The sequence below is a fragment of the Bubalus bubalis genome, chromosome 19 (genome assembly GCF_019923935.1).
Source record: "Bubalus bubalis isolate 160015118507 breed Murrah chromosome 19, NDDB_SH_1, whole genome shotgun sequence".
Classification (NCBI taxonomy): Eukaryota; Metazoa; Chordata; class Mammalia; order Artiodactyla; family Bovidae; genus Bubalus; species Bubalus bubalis.
In genome coordinates, this window is record NC_059175.1 from 48,867,743 (window position 1) to 48,886,817 (window position 19,075).

Genomic DNA, 19,075 nt, shown 5'->3' on the forward strand with positions numbered 1-19,075 from the left:
TTAAGATAGTAGCATCTAGTTAATTTTGCTTAGCTGCTGGAGACAGCTGAGTCTTTCCTTCTTCACTCCAATGCTTCATTCAACAACAAGACTTTTAGTTGTTGTGGACCATACCTTTTGAGCAAATTCCCCATCCAAGAAGTTGGATACCTTTCATCTTCAAAGCATTCACAAAATCCCACCATTTTTCACCATTTCCATTGCTAACCTGAACCATCTACATCTACTTTCTTGATTATTAGCAGCACTTAACTTGCCTAACTGTTCTCTCTCCTGTCACCTTTTCCCACTCACACTCCACCATCAGCACTGAGATCAAAGAAATATTTTTAAAAATGAATTTCCCATTTGATTGTTCCCTGGTTCTAAACTCTCTCCTTCCTCATTTTATTCAAGAGTAGAGGCAAGCTCCTTATAATGTCCTAAAGTCCTCACCAGAACCATTGACCTCATCTCCCATTTATTTACTCCAGCTCCCAGTTATTTACTCTCACTCTTTGCTCTTCCCCTCTGACTTCATGTGTGTGACCATTCCTTCTATCCCCCACTGTGTCCTTACTTTCCTCAGGTTCTTTATGAAATGCTATCTTAATTCAGATCTGCCCTGTCCACCTTACTTAATGGAAAGTCCCTCAGTCATGTGGGACTCCTTGCGATCCCACAGTCCATGGAAATCTTCAGGCCAGATACTGGAGTGGGTAGCCTTTCCCTTCTCCAGGGGAAGATTCCAGTTGGGAAGATCCCCAACTCAGGGACTGAACCCAGGTCTCCCACAATGCAGGTGGATTATTTACTCACTGAGCTATCAGTGAAGCCCTGAGCTATAAGTGAAGCCCAAAGTCGCTCAGTCGTGTCCGACTCTTTGTGACCCTTACTTAGAGTTATAGAATTTCCCTAGGCTGACCCATTGCTCTTATACTGCAACGGTTTTCTCCCTAACACTACCACCATTTAAATGTGTTATATGACTGATTTGTTACTCTGATTATTTTCTGTCTCTCTCAAATAGAATGTGAAATTCAAGACAGCATGGATTTTGTGCTTTGTTCATCGTGCTGTCCGATAAACAGAATATATCTGTCTGTTTAGGTATTCAATAAACATTTGGAAGAATTCATAAATATTGTGCTGTTTATCACACATTATTATATTAAAATTTTAAATGTATATGTATACATATTATGCTTATTATATTTCTGTCTCCTTTTTAGATAGTGAACTACTCAAGGTTATAGGAGGTGTCTCTTAGTTCATTTACCAAGAACCATTTTACTTCAAGACTGACACAGTACTTAGTACTTGAGTATTGTTTTAGGATAAATGTTGATTAGCCATGATGATCTTGGCTAATTGTCCTAGGAAACTAGAGGTTCATTTTTTTTTAATTTTAATATGAAAATTTTATGTCATATATTTACTTTTGATATGATTTCAGATTCAACATTGTAGCTAACCTTTAAGAAATTACCTCTTACTGATTTTTTGTATAGTATTATAGCAAAGAAGACTTTTCACAATTATCTGAAAAGACTTTTAAGATACTTCTGTCTTTTCCAATTACTTATCTGGGTGAGGCCAGATATTCATTATATCAACCAAAACAAAATATCACATTAAATTAAAGACAGAAGCAGAGAAGGACACACAAATCTGAGAAAGTCAAAACAATGTTTTAAATGAAGTTATATGGTAAATGTGTTTGGAATATTTACAAAGTGCTGAAAACCATAATAGTGGGAATTGACATAAAATAAATTAAGGGCTAGAGGAAGAAACTGACTAACTTTTCAGGTTCTGTTCTGATGTGGCTGGAGTCTGGGACATGACTTTCAGGAAATTAAGACTGCAAAAAACTCAAGTAAAGGGACAGTTGATCAGGGAAGGTTTTGAGAAAAATTATAATGACAGAGAACAGAAGACCAGAGCCCTGAGGAACATTATCCTGCTTCTTTGCCAAAAGGCACTGGCGTTCAATGTTTGAATTGATCTGCTGCTTATATTCTTTTCTTGTTTGTTTCCTACTGGCTGTGATTACTAACATAGAGTTCCATTTGTATTTTCTTGATTTCTTTTAAATGTCTCACTTGTTGAAACTGCCAAAATATACCAAGCTACTGATATGCAAAGAGAACAGCCTGTAAACTGACCTAGGCATGGATGCTTCCTCCATGGCTCATCGGTAAAGAATCCGCCTGCAATGCAGGAGATGCAGGAGATGCTGGTTCAATCCCTGGGTCAGGAAGATCCCCTGGAGGAGGGCATGGTAACCCACTCCAGTATTCTTGCCTGGAGAATCCCATGGACTGAGGAGCCTGATGGGCTACAATAGGGCCCCAAAGAGTGGGATATGACTGAAGATACTGAGCGTGCAAGCACAAACTCAGGAGACAACCTTGAATAAAGAACTCACACACAAAAAAGAAAATGATCCGAGGGAATTAATGTGAATGAACAAAGATACTTGGAGTTAAAGGTACACTGATGGTTAAAGACAAAAATAAAAACACATAGGAACTCAAAACAAATAAAACAAGCCATCAAAACTCTATAATTTTTCATCCACTCAAACATTTTTTTATACATATTATACTCTCTTCATCCACTTTCCACAATAATTTTTATTTCTTTAAGATTACAAATATTGTATTTACTTCCATGCTGAACTAGCTAAGTCATTTTCAGATGTGGAAACAAGCTAAGCAAAAGAAGAGGAGAAAAGGCTCATTTCACAACTCAAATTAGTAAGAGCAAAAACAAACAAAAAAAGGCAAATAAAATTACTTGGTTTAACCTTACTTTCTATTTCTTTCCCATTATAGATGGGATTCTTTTAGAATATGCATAAATTAGTAGTGCAGTAGACTTTTTTATTAAATTATTTTCATAGGAAAGAATTAATAATAAATAAAAGAGTTTTGGTAGAAAACCCATCAAAGTTCTTTTCCAGCTGTGGAACTATCCTGAGTTTGGAACATGACATTTACAACTCCACAGGAAGAATGGCACAGCAACTTCGTTCCCAAATTTATCTGAACAAACCTCCTACACAATGTGAAATATTTAGAAGCTTTCCTAAGACTCTTGCCATGATCTTTGCCTCTCTCCTTTTACAATCAAGAGGATTTTAAATGAGTTTTTAATCAATATGTAAAATCTATGCCACTGTGTTACAGTTTACATTTATTTCCATTATCCCCACTATTAATATAGCTTATAATAAATCTTTGCTAAATGATTTTGTCAATGTCAATGAAACGTTGTGAAAAACGGTGAAACAGTGATTGATTGTACTTCTGGCATATTCTACTTTTCTTTTAGAAGAGCAGCACTTTAGCACTACAAAGTTATTTATTTGAAATTATTATTTACCTTTTCCCATCTTTATTGAGATATAATTGATACATAACATTGTGTAAGCTTAAGTGTACAACATAATGATGATATATGTATACATCTTAACTACATAACCTTCATATTTGTTTATTCAAAGAGTTAAACCTTTTTACAGGTAGAATTTATCTCTGCCTTCATAATGACTCTGAGCAAAGAAAATAGTTTTTCAAAAGGGAGTAGGCACTTTAGTAGTGCCAACATTTGGAACACTCTATGCTAGACCTTTCTAATTTAGATTAAAGCAACTCCTTAATTTTTAGGTTGCATTTGGTTAAACACTTTAACCTGATAAAATGCTAGTTCCAACCAATGCATTGGACACCTAAATAGGTATTACATTAATACTTGTTGAGTGATTGATTAATCTTGGCATTCTAATCTTTTGTTTTCTAATTTTGGCACTGTGGAAAATGTCAGGTTCCATGCCTTCTCTACCCTCAACCAAAAAGGCAACATGTTTCATTCATATTTGAAAAAGCATATTCTAGAAATGTCACAGTAACCTTTTAAGATGACAGTCTCTGCCTAGGAATTCTTGACAGCAGCTATGCACAATTATGCCAGCTATATATCGAAACTTTTTTACATCATCTTCCAAAAGCGATAGTCTGAGCAGACAGCATTTAGATGATGGGAGGAAATGCAAACTTGATGCACACTTTTATAAGCTTTGAGATAAGAATAGAATAAGTAAAGTTCCATTTCTGGTTTATTCTTGTTGAAATTAGTAATTTATTTAAAGATAATCATAATAGGTTTCCATTCCTTTGTGAAGTTTATCTCAATGCCTTATTAATATAAAACATTGAACACAATTAATTTTTGTGCCTTGATGCTATCATTGATGTATTTTTTTCAATTTTATTGAAAAGTAAGAAAAATAAAGACAAATGCCAGAGTTGTTCTCCAAATCATTTAAAATATAGTGATGCATCTCTTAAGTAGTAAACATAAGGACCTAAAATATCAATGATTAAGAATATCTTTAATGTGTGTTCTTATACATAGAATATTAAGGTTATGTATAATTTATGATAATAGTAATGAACCTGCCTGCCAATGCATCAGGAAGATCCCCTGGAGCAAGAAATGACAGGCCAATCCAGTTTTCTTACCTGGGGAATCCCATGGACAAAGGAGCCTGGTGGGCTACAGTCCATGGGGTCACCAAGAATCTGACATGACTGAGTCAACTTAGCCCACATGAAATGATTAATATGATAGAGATGATGATGATAAGGATAATTTTAAGTAACATTTGTGTGCCTAATATTCCAGAGTTTGCTCAAAGTCTTACATATACCTTTACGTGTCACAGTGTCTCTGTAAGGTAAGTACTACTCTCATCTCCATTTTATGTATGAGGAAATACAAGTGAGGATTAAATAAAATTGTCCAGGTTTCTACTCTTTTTATACAGTGGAGCTGGGAAACACAATTGGCTCAGTTCTAAGGTTGGTGCTCTTTAACCCAAGCTTTTATTCTTGGTAAGGATAAAATAATAGAATCTTTATATCTCAGAGTAGTAATGATAATGAGGAGATTTCTATCAAGTGTTGTTTATAGAAAATGAACTTTTTAATTAAACAATAGGTTGTTGCATTTAAAACACACAATTGGCTTTAGCTTCATGGTTGGGACTGGGCTATCATCTAGGCCAGTAAAATTTCTGTAATTCTGAACTCTCAGTTTAGTTGGGTTTTTTCCCCCTGGGTTCTCTAACATAGGAGGGTCATATTCTATAATCTATTCCTCAACTGGGCCACAAGTGTGTGGAGAGACCATTGAAAAATTGAAATAGTAAATAGAGTATTTCTCTGGTAAGTGGACATGAATGATGTCCTTTTTAATGTTAAGGGGGTGGGAGTTTCCTGTAAGCATGAGCAAAGGAGTCCTTAGAGAAGACTAGTGTGTGTGTTGAGGGGTGGAGACCCCAGGGCGAGAAATTAAGCAATACTGGAGCAGGGAAATCAACCCTGAGTACTTGTTGGAAGGACTGATGCTGAAGTTGAAATTCCAGTATTTCGGTCATCTGATGCAAACAGCTGACTCATTGGAAAAGTCCCTGATGCTGGGAAAGATTGAGGGCAGAGGGAGAAGATGACATTTGAGGATAAGATGGTTAGACACATCAAGGATGAAATGAACTTCAACTTGGGCAAACTTCGGGAGATAATGAGGGAGAGAGAGGCTTGGCCTGCTGTAGTCCATGGGGTTGCAAAGAGTCAAAGATGACTGGGCGACTGAACAACAACAGCAACAGAGCTTAGGGTAAATATATCCACTTGTGGGGGGGCACTTATGGTTTAAAAGCTTGGAGAGCATATATTTGAATAAAGCACTGTGCTTCTCTATAAGTTTGGTAAGTTAGATGGCAGTTCCACAAGTGTCCGTGGTCTAGAGCCCAGTGACTGCACTGTGGGAGAAGAAATGAGACCTTGATTTGAATCTATGATTCCGGTGGCCCCACGGGGATGAGCACATACCTGGCTGAGGAGATCTTGTGATGAGATGGAGCATTTTGAGGGAAATTGATCAGCAAAGCCTAGTGCAAGGATCCAGTGATGATGGTTGCACACCTATTAGCTCCAGCAGAGGGTACCATGTCTATTCTCTCCGTGGCCTCCAGAATGACATAGGAAGTCCCCACAAAGGGGAAGGGCACAAACTCTATAAGAATTCTTTGGATTCAGAGTTGACTGGGGCCTCCTCATCATTGGAGATGAAATCTGGTTCATCTGGGTCGCTCTCTCAAAAAGAGTAAAAGATACTCTGGACCTTACCAACCTAAGGAGAGTTGCGCTTCATCCAATCTCTTCCTTGAGCTTTGAGCCTTTGATATAATAACTGTAATAGATAGGGTGAGCTTCCTGCAAGTCATAAAAATCCTAGTAAGCAGGGGAAGGGATTTTTTTTCTCTCTTATAGGGCTTGTGCCTTTGGTTTGGACTCTCCCTCCTCATTTGAAGACTTGGTGATGACATTGGGATTCTTGGTGGCAGCTCCCTTGGCTTTAATTCTCATTGACCTGGTCTTGGGGTGGCCCTTTATGAGTGGGTGGATTGAAGATCATCAGTATCACTCAAGAATTTGGCCCTCAGGCTCTGGGAGTCTTTTAGAAGGTTATGTATATTGGGGTCAGCTTCCCTCGTGGCTCAGCAGTAAAGAATCTGCTTGCAGTGCAGACTCAGGAGACACTGGTTCAATCCCTGGGTCTGGAAGACCTCCTGAAAGAGGGCATAGCAATGTGTTCCGGTATTCTTACCTGGAAAATCCCATGGACAGAGAAGCCTAGTGGGTTACAGTCCATAGGGTTGCAAAGAAATATGACTGAAGCGACTGAGCACAGCACAGCACATTTTGGGGTCCTTGGAAAACCAGACAATTGCCTCATTTTGGGGGAAGTGAGTAACAGTTCAGAGTTAGTATTAAACACTATCCTACCAACTGTCAATCAGCCCCCTAGCTACCCACCGTCCCCTCTCCTACTGTACCAGGTCTTTTAAAATATTTTGCATCTGAAGACAGATGCTCCCTGAAAAGATCTGCAGTGGACATCCCCTGGTGGGGGAATAGGTAGTCACTTCCCTCTCCAGGATGTTTCAATAGATCTCACAGAGATGTGGTCAGCCTTCCCTAGAGTGATGGAATCAGGATCATTCAGACCTAGACCTGGAGAGTGAAGAATTAGGGTTTTGGGATGTGGGTATGCCTGGGTGCTGAGCAGTGCCCAGGCTGCTTTTATGGGCATTTCCCATTTGGTTAGGAGTTTGATGGGCTTTCCTGGTAGCTCAGACAGTAAAGAATGTGTGTGCAATATAGGAGATCTGGGTTTGATCCTTGGGTTGAGAAGATCCCCTGGAGAAGGGAATGGTTACCCATTTCAATATTCTTACCTGGAGAATTCCATAGACAGAGGAGCCTGGCAGGATTTAGAGCTCAGTGTTCTGGTACAGCCTGAAAACACAACAGCAAGGGAAAGAGAACCTCCCCCTCCTCCTTCTAGGGTCACTGCCTGGCACATTTATACAGTATCCCACACTTAGGAGGGAGGAAGTTGCCACTTTCCTCTCTTGACCACTAACTAACATCATTGGACCTTGTGAAAACTTAGCCAATTGTCCTAAGAGTTGGTAGTTGGGTTCTTGTGTACCTTTGGGAAACACACCTAAAGTCTAACACCTGCGGAGGAACATTACTCCCTTTCCTGTAGGTGGAAAACACATCTGTAGCACCTGAAATCAGCTCCAGTTATCAGTGCTCTGAGGTTCAGGAGGATTCTGGTTGTTTTTTTCAGAGTTTGCATTTCTGCATTTTGGAATGGGAATCTGAGATAAAACTCAGTAGAGTCAGTACAATGCAGTGAAAAATAGCACAGGTAGGCCAGTAAAAGTGGACCTTTTCTAGATAGAGTTACCCACTCGGGAGAGCCCCTCAGTAAGGCATGTGTAGCTAAAGAGCATTCCTCATGGTAATAGCAAGCTTGATTGGATCCACTCTACTCATAAAACCAATTGTTCTGAGGTAACATTTGTAACGTAAAGTCCTAAGGTGTTGGGTTGTGAGCCTAGGTTCAACATGGGAAGTGAAATAGAGAAATCCATTACTCATAAGTCCTGGAAAAAAGTACAGAGTCTGCCCTGAGAGGAAACATGAAGCTCAACGCAGGTAACAAGTAGAGAGAGTAGGGCAGGAAATGGGCCCATGATTTTATTAGGGTCACAAGTGGAGTGCTTGGTTCCTAGGCTAAGGAAGTGTTGGACAATTCAAACTATAAGGAACAGGGTTTTGATATGCTACTGTTACAAATTATCACAAATTTAGTGCCATAAAAACTGCAAATATTTATTAACTTGCAGTTCAGAACTTCAGTACTTCAGTGATCTGATGGTTGTTGTTCAGTGGCAAAGTCATGTCTGACTATTTGCAGCTTCATGGACTGCAACAAACCAGCCTTCATTGTCTTTCATTATCTCCCAGAGTTTGCTGAAACTCATGTCCATTGAGTTACTGATGCCATCCAAACATCTTATCCTCTGTTGCCCCTTTCTCCTCTTGCCCTCATTTCTTTCCCAGTATCAGAGTCTTTTCCAATGAGTCAGCTCTTCCCATCAGGCAACCAAAGTATTGGAGCTTCAGTTTCAGCATCAATCCTTCCAATGAATATTCACGGTTGATTTTCTTTAGGATGGACTGGTTTGATCTCCTTGCAGTCCAAGGGACTCTCAAGAGTCTTCTCCAGCAATGTAATTCTAAAATATCAATTCTTCCTCACTCAGCCTTCTTTATAGTCCAACTCTTACATCCATACTGGTCTTAAAAAGTTAAAATCAAGGTGTCCATCAGGTTCAGTTCCTTAATGCCATCTGTAGGGGAGAATCTGGAGAAAGCAATGGCTTTCTCTCCATTCACTCCAGTACTTTTGCTAGAAAATCCCATGGACGGAGGAGCCTGGTAGGCTGCAGTCCATGGGGTCGCGAAGAGTCAGACACAACTGAGCGACGTCACTTTCACTTTTCACTTTCATGCATTGGAGAAGGAAATGGCAACCCACTCCAGTGTTCTTGCCTGGAGAATCCCAGGGACGGGGAAGCCTGGTGGGCTGCCGTCCATAGGGTCGCACAGAGTCGGACACGACTGAAGCGACTTAGCAGCAGCAGCAGGAAAGAATCTATTTCTTTGACCTTTTAAACTTCTGAAGTCACTTGCAGTCCTTAGTTATGGTTCCTTTTCTCTATCTTAAAATCCCCCAGTGATGGGCTGAGTCTTTGCATTACATGATTTTATTGACTTTTTATTACATGATTTTATTGACATTACATGATTTTACTTTGAAACTTTCCCTTCTTCTATTACATGATTTTACTGATATTACATGATTTTACTCTGATTTTCCCTTCTTCTATTATCCATTGCTAACATTTGCTGGATCATTGAAAAAGCAAGAGAGTTCCAGAAAAATATCTATTTCTGCTTTACTGATTATGCCAAAGCCTCTGACTGTGTGGATCACAATAAACTGTGGAAAATTCTGAAAGAGATGGGAATACCAGACCACCTTACCTGCCTCTTGAAAAACCTGTATGCAAGTCAGGAAGCAACAGTTAGAACTGGACATGGACAACAGACTGGTTCCAAATAGAAAAGGATTACGTCAAACCTGTATGTTGTCACCCCGTGGCACCCCACTCCAGTACTCTTCCCTGGAAAATCCCATGGAAGGAGCCTGGTAGGCTGCAGTCCATGGGGTCGCTAAGAGTCGGATACGACTGAGCGGCTTCACTTTCACTTTTCACTTTCATGCATTGGAGAAAGAAATGGCAACCCACTCCAGTGTTCTTGCCTGGAGAATCCCAGCGATGGCGGAGCTTGGTGGGCTGCCGTCTATGGGGTCGCACAGAGTCGGACATGACTGAAATGACTTAGCATGCAGAGTACATCATGAGAAATGCTGGGCTGGATGAAGTACAAGCTGGAATCAAGATTGCCGAGAGAAACATCAATAACCTCAGATTTGCAGATGACACCACCCTTATGGCAGACAGTGAAGAAGAACTAAAGAGCCTCTTGATGAAAGTGAAAGGAGGGTGAAAAAGTTGGATTAGCTCCAACTGGAAAGCTCAACATTCAGAAAACTAAGATCATGGCATCTGGTCCCATCACTTCACGGCAAGTAGATGGGGAAACAGTGGCTGACTTTATTTTTCTGGGCTCCAAAATCACTGCAGATGGTGACTGCAGCCATGAAATTAAAAGACACTTACTCCTTGGTAGGAAATTTATGACCAACCTAGACAGCACATTAAAAAGCAGAGACGTTACTTTGCCAACAAAGGTCTGTCTAGTCAAGGCTATGGTTTTTCCAGTGGTCATGTATGGAAGTGAGAGTTGGACTATAAAGAAAGCTGACTATATAAATTTCTTCAAGAAAATTAGAGATACTAAGGGAACATTTTATGCAAAGATGGGCTCGATAAAGGACAGAAATGGTATGGACCTAACAGAAGCAGAAGATATTAAGAAGAGATGGCAAGAATACACAGAAGAACTGCACAAAAAAGATCTTCACAACCCAGATAATCACGATGGCATGATCACTGACCTAGAGCCAGACACCCTGGAATGTGAAGTCAAGTGGGCCTTAGAAAGCATCACTACGAACAAAGCTAGTGGAGGTGATGCAATTCCAGTTGAGCTATTCCAAATCCTGAAAGATGATGCTGTGAAAGTGCTGCACTCAATATGCCAGCAAATTTGGAAAACTCAGCAGTGGCCACAGGACTGGAAAAGGTCAGTTTTCATTCCAATCCCAAAGAAAGGCAGTGCCAAAGAATGCTCAAACTACCGCACAATTGTACTCATCTCACACACTAGTAAAGTAATGCTCAAAATTCCCCAAGCCAGGCTTCAGCAATATGTGAACCGTGAACTTCCTGATGTTCAAGCTGGTTTTAGAAAAGGCAGAGGAACCAGAGATCAAATTGCCAACATCTGCTGGATCATCGAAAAAGCAAGAGAGTTCCAGAAAAAACATCTATTTCTGCTTTATTGACTATGCCAAAGCCTTTGACTGTGTGGATCACAATAAAGTGTGGAAAATTCTGAAAGAGATGGGAATACCAGAACACCTGATCTGCCTCTTGAGAAATCTGTATGCAGGTCAGGAAGCAATAGTTAGAACTGGACATGGAGCAACAGACTGGTTCCAAATAGGAAAAGGAGTACGTCAAGGCTGTATATTGTCACCCTGCTTATTTAACTTATATGCAGAGTACATCATGAGAAACACTGGACTGGAAGAAGCACAAGGTGGAATCAAGATTGCCAGGAGAAATATCAAGAACCTCAGATATGCAGATGACACCACCCTTATGGCAGAAAGTGAAGAGGAACTAAAAAGCCTCTTGATGAAAGTGAAAGTGGAGAGTGAAAATGTTGGCTTAAAGCTCAACATTCAGAAAACGAAGATCATGGCATCCAGTCCCATCACTTCATGGGAAATAGATGGGGAAACAGTGGAAACAGTGTCAGACTTTATTTTTTTGGGCTCCAAAATCACTGCAGATGGTGACTGCAGCCATGAAATTAAAAGATGCTTACTCCTTGGAAGGAAAGTTATGACCAACCTAGATAGCATATTCAAAAGCAGAGACATTACTTTGCCAACAAAGTTCCGTCTAGTAAAGGCTATGGTTTTTCCTGTGGTCATGTATGGATGTGAGAGTTGGACTGTAAAGAAGGCTGAGCGCCGAAGAATTGATGCTTTTCAACTGTGGTGTTGGAGAAAACTCATGAGAGTCCCTTGGACTTCAAGGAGATCCAGCCAGTCCATTCTAAAGGAGATCAGCCCTGGGATTTGTTTGGATGGAATGATGCTGAAGCTGAAACTCCAGTACTTTGGCCACCTCATGCAAAGAGCTGACTCATTGGAAAAGACTCTGATGCTGGGAGGGATTGGGGGCAAGAGGAGAAGGGGACGACAGAGGATGAGATATGTGGATGGCATCACTGACTCGATGGACGTGAGTCTGGGTGATCTTTGGGAGTTTGTGATAGACAGGGAGGCCTGGTGTGCTGTGATTCATGGGGTCGCAAAGAGTTGGACCCGACTGAGGACTGAACTGACCTGAATTGATTATCACATTGAGCTCAACTAGAAAATCTGGGATAACTTCTTATTTGAAGATCAGCTGATTTGTAACCACATTTCCATTTGCATCCTGAACTTCTTGTCCAGTAAAGAAACATGCAAGATTAAGATGTTTTTACCTTAAGGAAGCCATTATTCTACAATTTTTTTTTTTTTTTTTTTTTTTTTTTTTGTCTTTGTTGGTTCTTTGTTGGTTTGAGGTCTTTACTCAAGTGAGGTATGGCCGCTCTCCAGTTGAGGTACATGATCTTCACCTTGCAGGGGCCTTTCTTATTACTGAGCAGGGGTTCTAGGGCACACAGCCTTAAGGTGGGCTCGGTAGTTGCAGCACATGAGGTGGGTTCAGTAAGTTGTGGCTCCCAGGCTCTAGAACACAGGCTCAATTGTTGTGGCACACTAGTTTACATTGCTCTGCAACATGTGGGGTCCTACCAGATCTGGTATCAAATCCAAGTCTTCTGCATTGGCAGGTGCTTTCTTTACCATTGAGCCACCAGGGAAGTCCCCTACACAGGTCTGAAGTTCAAAAACATCCACTTCTGTCACTTTGTATGTGTGTATGCATGCTCAGTTGTGCAATTGTGTCCAACTCTTTGCATCCACAACGATTGTAGCCCACCACGCTTCTTTGTCTGTGTAATTTTTCAGACAAGAATACTGGAGTGGGCTGTCGTTTCCTCCCCCAGGAGATCTTCCCCATCCAGGTTTTAAACCCATGTCTCCAGTGTCTCCTGCTTTGGCAAATGGATTCCTTACCACTGAGCCATCTGGGAAGCCAGTTTAGTTTATATTAGTCAAGTGATGACCTCTTCAGTGTTGGATGTAAGCAGGGGAAGGTAAACAGTTGGTGAGTTTTGTTTTTACCTAATTTCTTAGAATCCTTAATCCTCCACCCCTTATTCCCTTTTTCCTCTTCTTGATCTATTATCTTCTCTAGAGAAATGTTTCCACATTTCTCTCACTTCTGGTCCTTTTCTCTTTCAAGCAACCTTCCTATAACTGGTGTTGTGAAAACTATCAAATCCCAGATATGTGTTCAGTATTTTGGCTGTTAGTACTGGAATTTCTTTAACTGAAGGTAATTTAGTTTATGATTTGTTGAAATTTTCCTCTTTCCCTTGTGCTTTCTCAAGAAACCTCTTAGATTTCCTCTCTTGCATAACTACCTTTGCTCTCTTTACCTGCAGGCTGCAGCACTGTGAAATGTTAGTGTTTATGTCTCTACTCACAAGTAATGAAAATTTTATCATATGGTCTGTTTCTTAGTAAATCTGAAGGTGTGGCAGATGTGTGCATATGTGTGCTTTACCACTCATTGGTCTTAAGATTTTGGTGGGGAGAATACATAGAGAAAATGTGATTCAAGCAAACATTATTATCTTTTAGAGTCCAAGTTTTCTTGTATATTTATTCTTTACAGCTAAAGAGCTGATATTCTTTCTGATGAAGATGAATTTCTTTGCTTAAAACTAAAATATACTAGTAAAGATAAAGCTTTTAACAGGGATTTTAATGTTTTTCTAAGTGGCAAATCCCTCTATGCCATCTTTTTTTCTTTTTTTTTTTTTTTCTGTAACCTGTTGAGACATAAGACTGGCTAAAATTGAAATCATTTAGTAAAGCAAAAATATGTTTCTTTAGAACTAAATAAAATTGCTATTCCTAGAATATCTCAGAAACATCAAAAAGGCAAAACAAAATATGTCATATGCAAATTCAAATGTTCATATATTAATCAAAAAATCATGCAGAGATATGAAACAATTAATTCCTATCTCAGTTTCTAGTCCAAAATTATCTTTGAATAAAAGGAATTTGAACTAGATGATTTCTATTTCAATAATTATAGCTTTATACCTAATAGCTCTGTTTGCTTTCTATTACTAAAATTGCTTTTTATTCCTACTTCATGTCTTCAATATGTTCTTTTTCCTTTTTCTTTTCCATATTAACACATATACCCACACATTAACTCTGATTATCTTTAATGGTGATTTATATTCATCATGGTGTTTAACTGTGGTTGTCTTTCTCATATGTCATGTTTTTATTTTGAATGCTCATGGAGTTTTGCTTTATTCCAGCTAATTATAGCCAACTGGGGCCAATGGAAGGATTAGTTTCTAAGCTTTGTCTTGTTCTCTTTTAGTTAAAATTATAACATATTATTTCAAACTTTTGTTTTATTGCAAACAATCATGGAAATATATTTTTCATAGTGTATTTAATAAAGTGACATATACTTGTATTTATTAAAATATTTATTAAATGTCTACTGAATATCAGGTATTCAATAAACACTGAATAATAATAATACATTGTATTGTGCACAAGTACAATCTGACTCTAGGTGTCAGGACTGAATAAAACAGACTAATAGGTATGTCTTCAGGGAGCTAACATTAGACAAGAAAATAAATATATGGTAACTATATACACACAGAGAGCCACATATAGATATACAGCTAGAAATAGATACAGATACACACACAAGGAGCTCAAATCAGTCCCTAAAGAAAATCCACCCTGAATATTCATTGGAAGGACTGATACTGAAGTTGAAACTCCAATGCTTTGGCTGCTTGTTGGTCAGAGCCGGCTCACTGAGAAAGACCCTGATGCTGGGAAAGATTGAAGGCAAAAGGAGAAGGGAACAGCAGAGGATAAAATAGATAGTGTCACTGACTCAATGGACATGAATCTGAGCCAACTCCAGGAGATTGTGGAGGACAGAGGAGCCTGGCGTGCTGCAGTTCATGGGGTCACAGACAGTCGAACACAACGTAGTGACTAAACAGCAACAACACACACACAAATTTGAAAAGTTTAACTTACATTTAAAAACTTAGTGCCACTCATGTGATACACCTGTGTTTCAATTCACTTTCATTTCATTTACACACGTTCATTGTGGCCCACTAAGCTGGTTTTCTGCAAACAAGTATTTCTCCAACCTGCTATAATCTTAATGTGAGCCTCTTGTCCTGTCCCTCATCAGGGCAGTGATTTCTCCAGTGCTGGGTTCCAAATAAGTCACCATATATTCCCACAGAGTTTTAAGAGTCCAGCTGTAATTGTGAACAGATCCTTCAATCCTCCTTCTCATGGGTTCAGGACAGAGCTTGGGAGCAGATGCTTGTTTTTCATTTGGTCAAAATCGTCAATGCTAGCTTAAGTATTTCATGACTCTAACTTTAATGATTTGAGAAAATTGGATTTAAGTTATAGGGAAGGGATTTCCCTGGCAGTCCAGTGGTTAAGACTTCACTTTCCAATGTAGGGGGTGTGGGTTTGATCCCATGTCTGGCAGCTAAGATCCCACATCTCAAAGCCAAAAAAAAAAAAAAAAAGACAAACAGAACAGAAGAAATATTGTAACACATTCAATAAAGACTTAAAAAAAGAAGATGGTAGTCTAATATTTTAAAAGTATAGAAAAATAGGAAGATTAAAGGAAATATTAGTCAATCATTGATTATTTTTGCAAAAGAAGAGAAACAAGAAGCAATGGCATATTTACCCACTAAGTTTTTAAGTACATTTAAGACCATAATAGCATATTCAAAAGCAGAGACATTACTTTGCCAACTAAGGTCTGGCTAGTCAAGGCTATGGTTTTTCCTGTGGTCATGTATGGATGTGACAGTTGGACTGTAAAGAAGGCTGAGCGCTGAAGAATTGATGCTTTTGAACTGTGGTGTTGGAGAAGACTCTTGAGAGTCTCTTGGACTGCAAGGAGATCCAACCAGTCCATTCTGAAGGAGATCAGCCCTGGGATTTCTTTGGAGGGAATGATGCTAAAGCTGAAACTCCAGTTCTTTGGCCACCTCATGCGAACAGTTGACTCATTGGAAAAGACCCTGATGCTGGGAAATATTGAAGGCAGGAGGAGAAGAGGACAACAGAGGATGAGATGGCTGGATGGCATCACTGACTCAGTGGACGTGAGTCTGAGTGAACTCCAGGAGTTGGTGATGGACAGGGAGGCCTGGCATGCTGCGATTCATGGGGTTGCAAAGAGTCAGACACGACTGAGCGACTGAACTGAAGACCATAATTACCAAGAATATTTTAGGATTGTCCTTTAAGTGAGGAAAAAACTATCATTCTGTTATTACGATACAAAGCAATAAATAAATAAATAAACTACTTCTTAAAAAATATTAAATTAAAAGTAAAACCCAATCTATCTTATCTGCATAAACAAAATTACCAAGATATTAAAAATATGCTTTAAATTATATAATTAGATAGGGCTGACCTAGCTGTGGAAGAATAATGACTACAATATTTAAGTATGTAAACATCATGCTTTTTAAGATGTAGTTGAATATACTGATATTCAAATTAACATATGATTGAAATATTAGAGAATATCCAGACTTTACAATATATTTAAATATGTATTGAATTTTCTTATTCTTAGAAATCTTTTTATAGTTTATTGGTGTATCTTAACAAATATATATGTTACACACACACCTTTATATATGTACACACATTTAGATACAGTTAAAGAGTTTTAAACAGATATTTAATGCCATTATATGTATACTATAAAATTGTTATATACACACATGTAATTTTATATATCTATATAATTACACAGATAATTATGTATGTATTTTTACACATAATACTTCTTTGTAGCAGTTTTTGTTGTAGATCAGTATTCATAGATTAAATCCATTATTTTGCTTTGAGGTATGTTATTTTTTTAATGTATAATTTATGTATCAAGGTTTTAGGGTTTTGCCATATATGTGTACAGTATAATCCTCACCTCAATTAACCTATAGAATATTTTCATCATTGCTCTAGGTTTCTCATCCTGTTTTAGTAAATCTATACTCCCAAGTCCTCCAGGGCAAAACAGTTTTCTGATTTCTATCACCATCAATTAGTTCTGCCAGTCTAAAACTTAATATGGATGAAATTACACAATGTGTATTATATTATAACTAGGTTCCTTAACTTACCACAAAATTTTGAAACTCATCTGTGTCATTGCACGCATCAGTTGTTTGTCCCTTGTTTTGTTGGATATGAAGTGAGTAAATGCCATAATTTCTGTATCTATTAATGGATTTAAAGCATTAATGAATATTAGTGTAATTTTCCTCTTCTGACTACTATGAAAAATTTTGGTGACTATTCTGAGAATAATCGTTGTGCCATGTATCTATAAGTTTGGATAGATGGCTCATAGTGTAGGTCTTCTTTAATAAAACAAACAAAAAACCTGCCAAATTGCTCTGAAATGATTGTAGCAGCATATACCCCAGAGGACTTGCTACACATACTAACTTTTAATACTATCAGCATTTAATTTTAGTAAATAAAATTAATATGAAATAACATATTGTTGTGGCTTTAATTTATATTTCCCTGAAGACTAGTATGTAAAGCATTAGTTCATCCAATTCAGAAGTAGTTTGCAAATTTTATAATTAATATTATTATGATTCAATTATTAGATATGCTTACAAACATAAAGACACATACATAAATATTCTGAATACAATTCTTTAGACAGCTTTCAGTTCAGTTCAGTTCAGTCACTGAATCATGTCTGACTCTTTGTGACCCCATGGTCTGCAGCACACCAGGCCTCCTTGTCCATCACCAACTCCCAGAATTTACTCAAACTCATGTCCATTGAGTCAGTGATGCCATCCAACCATCTCATCCTCTGTTGTCCCCTTCTCCTCCCATCTTCAATCTTTCCCAGCATCAGGGTCTTTTCCAATGAGTCAGTTCTTCACATCAGGTGGCCAAAGTATTGGAGTTTCAACTTCAGAATCAGTCCTTCCAATGAATAGTCAGGACTGATTTCCTTTAGGATGAACTAGTTGGAATTCCTTGCAGTGCAAGGGACTGTCAAGAATCTTCTCCAGCATCACAGTTCAAAAGCATCAATTCTTCGATGCTCAGGTTTCTTTATAGACCAGCTCTCACATCTGTACAAGACTACTGGAAAAACCATAGCTTTAACTAGACAGACCTTTGTTGGCCAAGTAATGTCTCTACTTTTTAATATGCTGTCTATGTTGGTCATAGCTTTTCTTCCAAGGAGCAAGTGTCTTTTAATTTCATGGCTGCAATCACCATCTGCAGTGATTTTGGAGCCGAAGAAAATAAAGTCTCTCACTGTTTCATTTCCCCTTCTATTTGCCATGAAGTGATAGGACTAGATGCCACGGTCTTAGTTTTCTGAATGTTGAGATTTAAGCCAACTTTTTCACTCTCCTCTTGCACTTTCATCAAGAGGCTCTTTAGTTCTTCACTTTCTGCCATATGGGTGGTGTCATCTGCATATCTGAGGTAATTGATATTTCTCCCAGCAATCTTGATTCCAGTTTGTGCTTCATCCAGCCCAGCATTTCTCATGATGTACTCTGCATGTGAGTTAAATAAGCAGGGTGACAATATACAGCCTTGACATACTCCTTTCCCTATTTGGAACTTGTCTATTGTTCCATGTCCAGTTCTAACTGTTGCTTCCTGAACTGCATACAGATTTCTCAAGAAGCTGGTTGGGTGATCTGGTATTCCCATCTCTTTCAGAATTTTCTGCAGTTTGTTGTGATTCACACAGTCAAAGGCTTTGGCATAGTTGATAGGGCAGAAATAGATGTTTTTCTGGAACTCTCTTGGTTTTTCGATGATCCAGCGGATGTTGACACTTTGATCTCTGGTTCCTCTGCCTTTTCTAAATCCAGCTTGAACATCTGGAAGTTCACTGTTTAGGTACTGCTGATACCTGGCTTGGAAAATTTTGAGCATTACTTTACTAGTGTGTGAGATGAGCACAATTGTGCTGCAGTTTGAACATTGTTTGTCTTTTAGACAGCTTTACAGTTATTGAATCTTTTCTGCAAAATTGTGACTTGCCCTATCATTTTCTCAATATTTATTTTGAGGAGTTGAAATGTATAATTTGATAAAGTCTAATTTATCCATTTCTTTCTACATTTAATGATTTTAGTGCCTTTATAAGAAATCTTGACCTTGAGGTCACAAAGATAAAATC